The 9,981-nt window shown below is 40.5% G+C and overlaps 1 non-coding gene and 1 pseudogene across 1 annotated transcript; one reads left to right on the forward strand and one right to left on the reverse strand.

The window, feature by feature from the left end:
- The first annotated feature begins 4,529 nt into the window (after positions 1-4,529).
- LOC133086078 (small nucleolar RNA SNORD88) lies at positions 4,530-4,618 on the forward strand. Its single transcript, XR_009699859.1, has one exon. It is a non-coding gene; the product is annotated as a small nucleolar RNA SNORD88 (small nucleolar RNA).
- A 3,613-nt stretch (positions 4,619-8,231) lies between these two features.
- LOC133085794 (5S ribosomal RNA) lies at positions 8,232-8,350 on the reverse strand (annotated as a pseudogene).
- Positions 8,351-9,981: the final 1,631 nt, after the last annotated feature.

Consider the following 9,981-nt stretch of genomic DNA (forward strand, 5'->3'; position numbering starts at 1 on the left):
CCTATCATGGAACATGTATTTAGCAAAATATCCAATCCATTCTGCAATTTGGGTATGGCCCTCCCTGAAATGAAAATAATATGTCAATTACATCTCAGTTTTTAAAAATGGACAGGGCCCTGAAAATCCTTTTTGTAGCAGAGAGGGAGAAATAGTACTGGCAGAACATAAGACGGTGGGGATGTCTCACCCTATATGACGCATGAGACAATGCTCTGCTACACCTCCACCCCACCATTTGCAGATCTGAATCTGGCAAAGAGCACAGAGAGATGTGCAGGCTTCCTCTTCTGCAATCAGAAACGAGTGCCACGTGCAGACAGAGCCAGAATAGGGAGAGGAAGGGGATAGTTACCATAGCAACTGTAGAGATGAAACCTTTAACTAGCACAGGGCCTCAGTATAATGGTCAGCAGCAGTTAACCATAGGCTCTGCTTTCATCAAGTCTGACAAAGAGGTTAGACGATAGATATGAATGGTATAGGGAAGGACCACACAATGATCAGATGGTAGGGGCAGAAATTCAGGCCTGTGATCTCAGACCCTGCTAGAATTGGCTTTTTAAATAATTAGAGCTGCAGGGGACTTCCCTGGTGGCGCAGTGGTTAAGAATCCGCCTGCCAGTGCAGCGGACACGGGTTCGAGCCCTGGTCCGGGAAGATCCCACATGCCGCGGAGCAACTAAGCCCGTGCGCCACAACTACTTAGCCTGCGCTCTAGAGCCCGCGAGCCAGAACTACTGAGCCCGCGTGCCACAGCTACTGAAGCCCGCGTGCCTAGAGCCTGTGCTCCGCAACAAGAATAGCCACGGCAATGAGAAGCCTGCGCATTGCAACAAAGAGTAGCCCCCCGTTCGCCGCAACTAGAGAAAGCCCGTGTGCAGCACTGAAGACCCAATGCAGCCAAAAATAAATAAATAAATTTTAAAAATAATAATAATAATTAGAGCTGCAAATACAGGTTATGATAGTACTAAAAGAAAACTGTGGAGTGTTAGCATCTATGCTCCAGAATTTTACAACTGAAGACAGAAAACACTGATGGACATACGTACAATGCATCGATAGCTGAATAAAATCTTTAAAGAAATACATTTATACATGAATTGAGAAGTATATGAAGCCCTATTTTGTGTTTAGGAATAGTTTGCTGTGGCAGGAGCATTCAAAGACCCGTCCATTTGAGAACCTATGATATACATGATTGTGAGGCACATGCAGTAGTGTGTGGTGGTTATAGAGCCCACTGTAGTATTTCATTTTCCTGTTTACCCCTTGAACTGACCAGGTATGATCTTTTGGGAACTCTCCTATTCTGTATTCTCTTCCACACTCTTGTCATACAGCATTGGTAGATATAGCAGTTACAACCAATGCTTTCCAAACTATTTGTGATGAAGGACGCTTGAATTGTGGAAGGGGTCTCTAAGGATCCATCACTGAAAAAGGAAGTTAGAGGGGGTGTAAAAGGAAGACGGTATTACAGGCTCTTTCCTTGGGTATGCACTGGAGTGGGCACAAGGAAGAAGATATTATGGATCGTAAATGGTTTGAAAGGTAACGGTATCCTTGGCTAAGTTTAAGCCACTTAAGGGATTCTCAGCCCCCAGACTTTCGTCAGTTCATAATATATAGTGATAAATACCCAAGAGGTAAATCATATACCTGCTTAACAAAGTAGGAGGGGCATCTCTAAATTTTTTGTGGAAATAATTTCATTTTTAGTATTTCAATTATTGAAGTCCTCATGAGAAAATCAGAAATTTATTGGAATTAATTACACTCATTCTGAATTATGTATGTGTGGGAGAGGAAGGTACCATAATCCTTTCAATGCTTAGGGTCTCCATAGGACTTAAGCTAGGTCTGATAATTCATAAAGAAAAAATACTGGCTCCTCCCTGCTAGCCCAATGAATGTCATTAGTTTTTCTGGGGATATGAGCTCGTTTGGCAGAATTCCAGCCTGCTCTGCTGGATTGCATGGTCTTATCAACCAAAATATCCAAAAGGAGGTGTATGCAGCTCACATTCCCATCCTGTACTCAGTTCTGCCTATAAAGCATTCTTTACACAGAGAGAGGTGTGTTGGATTACAGGATTGATGTGTCAGAAGCTTATCCTTGGCTTTTGGGGAAAATGCTATGATCATAATACATACCAGCAACCATAGGGTCACTTCTTAGCATGAATAGCTGGTTTATCTGCAAAGGCACTGAGTGAAATAACCTCTAATGGGGCACAGAGTAAAATAATCTCTAAAAAGTTTGAGATGGGGAAGAAGTCTGCATTTATTACTCTATCTAGCATAGAGGAAGCCCACAATAAACATTTGTTGCATAATTTTCCTAATTATTATTTGTTCCCTAAGTAATGGAAGAGCAAAGGCACTGGATTTACCCTCCTTGTGCAGAGCATTGCAAAGGACAATGAAGAAACTTCCCCTTTTTCCTCCCTCACTCTCCACACTCTTCTTTTTAAGAAAGTGATTCCCAAATGTGAGAAAGAAACATTTATGGATACTATTTTCTCTTTTCCATTCCATTAGCATCTGAAATGAAAGTTAGTGTTTGGCTGTGGCCTCTGATAACACCTTTTCCTTTAGTCTGAATAAAGCTGCCTCTTACTGTAGGGATCGCTAAGGATTTTCACGTGATGGTTAAGAGGATGGTGGTACAGAGAATCTATATGTATAACTTAGTTTGGAGGCCATGCCTGTGTATGAATTAAATTTTGCATCTTTTTTTTTTCAAGATATTCATATAATAGAGTTACTTTCCTTCAGGGTATACTTGGGTTGCAGAAATTTTGTTCCCTTTACAATATTACAAACTCACAGATACTTTGTCTTCTCATCAGTTCTTTCTTTCTATCTAATATTTATTTATTTATTTATTTATTTATTTAGGCTGCACCGGGTTCCAGTTGCGGCACGTGGGATCTCAGTTGTGGCATGCATGCAGGATCTAATTCCCCGACCAGGGATTGAACCCAGGCCCCCTGCACCGGGAGCGCGGAATCTTACCCACTGGACCACCAGGGAAGTCCTCATCAGTTCTTTCTTGAAGATCCTTCATCATACGTCCTAACTTCCCTTTCTAATGATACCTCCTGTAAGTACTTTGCATTAACCCCTTCATTCAGTCAATCTGAGCCATTTGCCTTTCCCTCAGCCATTCTTTTTTTATAAATTTATTTATTTATTTTTATTTTTCACTGTGTTGGGTCTTCGTTGCTGTGTGCAGCTTTCTCTAGTTGTATCGAGCAGGGGCTACTCTTTGTTGCAGTGCACGGGCTTCTCATTGTGTTGGCTTCTCTTGTTGCTGAACACGGGCTCTAGGCACATGAGCTTCAGTAGTTCTGGCACGCGGGCTCAGTAGTTGTGGCGCACGAGCTTAGTTGCTCCACAGCATGTGGGATCTTCCCGGACCAGGGCTCGAACCTGTGTCCCCTGCGTTGGCAGGCGGATTCTTAACCACTGCGCCACCAGGGAACTCCCCATTCTTGAACTTTCTGTTCAGGCTGCCTCTCTTTCCTTGAGTGTGTTGTTACCCTTAATTCTCATCTAGGGATTTATTTACCTTTACCTTTATAATTTACTTTATTTGTGGAATAAGGTTCCATCTCATCTCACAAAGAATTTAAGGAGTATGGCCTAACTCAAATAACTGCCTCTCTGAAACTGACTTCCTCACTTGCCAACTGTGTGAACTTAGGCAAGTTCTCATCCTCTCTGTGCTTCAGTTTTCTCATCTGTCAAATTATTAGTAATAGCACCCTACCTTAAGGATTATTTTGAGAATTAAGTGGGATAATCTTTTAAATATGCTTAGAACAATGCCTAGATTTCATTTTTTAAGTCATTCATCCAGTAATATTTATTGAGCACTTACTGTGTGCCAGCAAATAAAACACAAAGATCCCTGCTCTTGTGGAGCTTATGTTCTAGTGGGGGAGACAGGTAATAAATAATAAATAGGTATATATTATGTCAGAAAGCGATTAGTGCTGTGGCAAAAAAGAAAAAAATATGGTAAGGGTGATTGAGAATGCTGGAGCAGGGTGTGGTGATGGGGAAGAATGGTGAAGGGGCAGGAAAGATTGCAATTTTAAAGGGGCTGGTCAGGGTGAGCCTTATTAAGATGAGACTTAAGCAGACTTGAAGGAAGTAAGGGGGTTGGCCATTTGGGTATCTGGTAGTGAGTCTTGTAGGCAGAGAGGATAGCCAGTACAAGGTCCCTAAGGTAGGGGTATGCCTGGTATATTCAAGGTATAGCTGGAGCTCACTGTGGCTGGAGCAGAGGAGTGAAAGAAAGAGGAATAGGAGATGAGATTGGAGATAATAGAGGCCAGATTACATAGGGCCTTGTAGGCATTGTTAGGACTTTGGTTTTTACTCTGAGTGAATTAGGGAGCATACGCAGGCATTTGAACAGAGGAATGGTATGGTTTGATGTAGATTTTTACAGGATCACTTTGGCTGCTGTATTGAGAATAGACTGTAGATGTTGTAAGGATTAAAGTGGGAAACCACTCTCATGATGTCCAGCACTGGACTCCAATCACCCCTGAGGATGAAGTGCCCGCCAGACTTTGACACCTGGGGGTCTGAGGGGCCCTGGTTAAAAATAATAATAATACAGTGGGAAACCAGCCAGGGGACTTGCAGTAATCTTGGTGAGCAATGATGTAGCTCAGATCAGAGCAATGTCAGTGGAGATGGTGGGATGCTAGACACACAGTATTTTAAAGGTAGAGACAATCTGATTTCCTGCCTCCCAAATGGGGAGTGAGAGAGAAAGAGAGTAAATAGTGACTCCAAAGATAAATGAAAAACTTTTCAAAAGTTATCTATAGGAGGAAAGAAGAAACAGATTGTAAGGCAGCCAGGGATGGAAGGTAGACTTTTTGAGTTTATCTTATTTTGTAAATTTGACATTGGAATCATGTAAATGTTTTACATAAGTATAAAACAAAATTAAATCAAAATGACCAATCTGATAAACAACCTGTCCCAGAATATATTTTGAAAAATCTACAAATCAATAAAAAAAGACAACCCAATTATAAAGTGGCCAAGCAATTTGAATGGATTTTCACAAGAGATGATATACAAATGACCAATAAATACATGAAAAAGTGTTCAACATCATTAGTCCTAAGGAAATGCAAATTAAAATCACAGTTGGGAGTCCCCTGGTGGCCTAATAGTTAGGATTTGGGGCTTTCACTTCCATGGCCAGGGTTCAATCCCTGATCAGGGAACTGAGCTCCCACAAGCCGCGTGGCACAACCAAAAAATTAATAATAATAATGAAAAATAAAACCACAGTGTAACATCACTTACCCACAAAATGGCAAAAATTAAAAGACCAGTAACACCAAATGTGAGCAAGGATGTGGGACAACTAAGAATCTTATATACTGCTAATAGTAGTGTAAAATGTTATAATGACTTTATAAAAGTATTTGGAAGTTTCTTATAAAACTAAACATCTACACTATGACCTAGAAATTCCATTCCTAGGCATTTACCCAAGAAAGATCAACACACGTATGTCCACAAAGAGATTTGCGATAGTTGTTCATAGCAACTTTATTCATAATAGCCAAAACCTGGAAACAACCCATCCATCAGTAGGAAAATGGATAAACAAATTGTGTTACCTTCATGCAATAGAATACTACTCAGCTATAAAAAGAAACTACAAATATACACAACATAGATGAAAAATAAAAAACATTATGCTGAAACAAAAGAAACAAAACACAAAAGAATATTTTTTGGTCTCCTGAGAAGTAGATACCAAGACGTGATTAGATGTGCAAGAGATTTATTGGGGGAGTATATTGGTTATCTATTGCTTTGAAACACATTACTCCAACATTTAGCAGCCTAAAATAACAAACATTTATTATCTCACATAGTTTCTAAGGATCTGAAACCCAGGAGCAAATTAGGTGGGTGGTTTTGACTTAGGATTTCCCATGAGGTTACAGTCATGATGTCAGTTGGGGTTACGGTAATCTGAAGGCTTGACTGAGGCTGTATGATCTGCTTCCAAGATGGCTCATTCACATGGCTGTTGGCAGGAAACCTCAACTCCTCACCTTGTAGGACTCTCCATAGGTCTGCTTGAGTATCCTCATGACAGCTGGCTTCTCCCAGAGCAAGTGAACCAAGAAAGTAAGGAGGGAGCTATAATGCCTCTTTATGACATAGCGTTGGAAGTTAGGCATCATCACTTCTGCCTTGTTTTATTTATTAGAAGCAAGTCACTGAGTCTAGTCCACTCTCAAGAGGAAGGAAATTGGCTCTACCTTTTGAAGGGAGTGTCACTGAATTTGTGGATATATTTTAAACCACCACAGAGAGAGATCAAGGGAAGGCAGAGAGAGCTTCAGACCAAGATACAGGTCTGACATCTGTGGAAAAGAGAGAGGAAAGGAATGAGGATTGGAAAGGAAGAGTCTTATCCTACAGCATAGGTCCCAAAAAGGTTTGGCCAGGCTGATGAAGAGTCTTCAAGTCAAAGGACCTGTTGGAAGAATCTTTTTTATCACAGGATTGGGCCTGCCTTTGTAGCCCTGTTGTTCTCTGGCATTGGCTGGGATTAGCCTATCGAAGTGTGGCTTTGGTGCAAATGTGGGAGTAGGTCCAGAGTGGCAGCAGGTGTGGTCATCAACCAAATATACTCTCTGAAAGAAGATTTCAGTGATGCGTATTCATGGTCACCACAAGTGCATACTGCATGAATAAGTTTATGTGAAATTCTATATAGAATTGGCAAAACTTATCTACAGTGATAGAAAGCAAATAAGTGGTTACTGGGGCTGGGGAGGGGATGGGAATTGATTGCAAAGGGGTACAAGGGAATTTGGGGTGATGAAAATGTGCTGTACTTGATTATGGTAGTGGTTACGCACATATATACATTTGTTGAGTTCATCAAACTCTATACTTAAAACAGGCACATTTTATTGTACATAAATGATGTATAAAGTTTACTGAAAAACACGATGAACTACCACTTCACATTAACAATACCAAATGTTGGTGAGGATGTGCAGCACCTGAAACTCTCATATGTTGTTAGTGGGAGTATAAAATTGTACAACCATTTTGGAAAACCGTTTGTCAGTTTCTTATAAAGTTAAACAAATACTTATCCTATGACCCAGCAGTTCCACTCCTGTATATCAGCCCAAGAGAAATGAAAACGTATGTTCACAAAAAGACTTATTTATGAATATTCATAGGAGCTTTATTTATAATGGTCCAAAACAACCCAAATATCCATCAATAGGTGAATTGATAAATTGTGGAACATGTATACAAAAGAATACTACTGAGCTGATACATGCAACAACATGGATGAATCTCAAAAATGTTGTATTGCGCAAAGAAGATGGATACAAAAGACTACATACTGCATGATTCCATTTATATAAAATTGTTGAACAGCAAAACTAATATATAGTGATAGAAATAAGAGTATAGTTGCCATGAAAAACTCTCTGGAGTGAGGAAAATGTTTTATATCTTGACTGGTATACAAGTTTAATAGATGTTTATATTTATCAAAACTCATCAAATTATACAACTAAGAGCTGTGCATTTCACTGTATTTAAATTTTACCTCAATTAAGAAATCAAAATGAAGAAAGCAGTCACTAAAAATAAAAATCAAAGTGAAATAAATTAACCTATGTATTGGTAGAATTTTTTCAAATGACTTTAAAATATAATAGTTTAACTGTATATTTTTTTCAAAAAATTTTATTGTGATAAAATACACATATGGGACTTCCCTGGCGGTGCAGTGGTTAAGACTCCGCGCTCCCAATGCAGGGGGCCTGGTTTTGATCCCTGGGCAGGGTACTAGATCCCACATGCATGCCGCAACTAAGAGTTCGCATGCCACAACTAAGGAGCCTGCATGCCGCAACTAAGGAGCCCACGTGCCGCAACTAAGGAGCAGGCAAGCCACAACTAAGGAGCCCTCAAGCTGCAACTAAGGAGCCCGCGAGCTGCAACTAAAGGAGCCCGCCTGCCGCAACTAAGACTCGGCACAACCAAATAAATAAATAAATAAATAATAGAATAAAATACACATAAAATTTACCATTTCAACCATTTTTAAGTGTACAGTTTAGTGATATTAAATATGTTCATAATGTTGTGGAACCGTAACCACCATCCATCTGCATACCCTACCCCCCCTTTTTTTAAGCCTGCAGCACTCAGCGTTCCCAGGTCGTCTCCCATCCAAGTGCTAACCAGGCCCAACCCTGCTTAGCTTCTGAGATCAGATGAGATCAGGCACACTCAGGGTGGTATGGCCATAGACACCATACTTCTTTTTATCTTATAAAACTGAAACTCTATACTCATTAAACAATAACTCCCAATTCCCCCCCTACCCCCTAGTTCCTGGTAACCACCATTCGACTTTCTCTATGATTTTGACTACTCTAAATACCTTATATAAGTGGAATCACACAGTATTTGTCTTTTTGTAGCCGTCTTATTTCACTTAGCATAATGTCCTCAAGATTCATCCATGTTGTAGCATATGTCTTTTTTTTTTTTTTTTTTTTTTTTTTTTTTTTTTAAATAAATTTATTTATTTATTTTTGGCTGCTTTGGGTCTTCCTGTTGCTGCCCACGGGCTTTCTCTAGTTGTGGTGAGCGGGGGCTACTCTTCATTGCAGTGCACAGGCTTCCCATTGCAGTGCCTTCTCTTGTGGAGCATGGGCTCTAGGCGCACGGTCTTCAGTAGTTGTGGCACTCAGGCTCAGTAGTTGTGGCACACGGGCTTAGTTGCTCCGCGGCATGTGGGATCTTCCCGGACCAGGGCTCGAACCCGTGTCCCCTGCATTGGCAGATGGATTCTTCACCACTGCGCCACCAGGGAAGTCCCGTAGCATATGTCTTAATCGTACATTTTTATGGGATATACCCAAAGGAAAGAAATGAACTGCAAAAAATGTTAAACTGTTTTCATTAGCCATCTTATTAGTAATATCGGTTTTTTTCAGAAATCGTTTTATATATGTAATAGAATAAAGAAAATAAATAAATTGTGCTAATGTTATCAGGAACCAAGATGTTGATTATACTAGAAAGAGATACAAATATAAAATCAAGAAAGTTGGATAAAATCCCTGAAATCCTACATTTAGTTAGAAAAAGGCAAACAATGACCAACTCAGTAGCAACAAGCATCCAACCATCCAAATTGTGGTCTTTAAATGCCATTTACTACTAAATGAACCAAGACTTCTTAGAGAAACATCTGTTTCTAGATCTGAGGCAGGAAATAAACAAGATGAACCTGGAACATCTTGTTATATCAGAAAGCAAGGAAGCTATCCAAGACTACTGGAATCATGTCAAGAGAAATCTGGGGCTAATCTGAAAGGACTTCCACAGCCCAAAGATGGGACAATATGCTTTTTTCTTTTTTTAAATGTACTTAGGTCCTCTTTTTTTTTTATTTTTAGCTGCATTGGGTCTTCGTTGCTGCGCGTGGGCTTTCTCTAGCTGCGGCAAGCAGGGGCTACTCTTCATTGCGGTGCATGGGCTTCTCATTGCGGTGGCTTCTCTTGTGGAGCATGGAGCACAGGCTCTAGGTGCATGGGCTCCAGTAGTTGCAGCACGCAGGCTCAGTAGTTGCGGCCCGCAGGCCCTAGAGCATGCCAGCTTCAGTAGTTGTGGCTCGCAGGCTTAGTTGCTCCACGGCATGTGGGAATCTTCCTGGATCAGGGATCGAACGCGTGTTCCCTACATTGGCAGGTGGATTCTTAGCCACTGCGCCACCAGGGAAGTCCCAAAGGACAATATGCATTTCAAAATGAAGAATAATTGCAGTGGGTTGAAGCACACCAAATCTGTTAAAACCCATAGTTCATAGTGATACTAAAAACAAAAGTCTCATAAGTCATCCAGTATGCTGGAGAATTTCATTATTTAGAGAAC

Source organism: Eubalaena glacialis, chromosome 2 (assembly GCF_028564815.1).
Source record: "Eubalaena glacialis isolate mEubGla1 chromosome 2, mEubGla1.1.hap2.+ XY, whole genome shotgun sequence".
Classification (NCBI taxonomy): Eukaryota; Metazoa; Chordata; class Mammalia; order Artiodactyla; family Balaenidae; genus Eubalaena; species Eubalaena glacialis.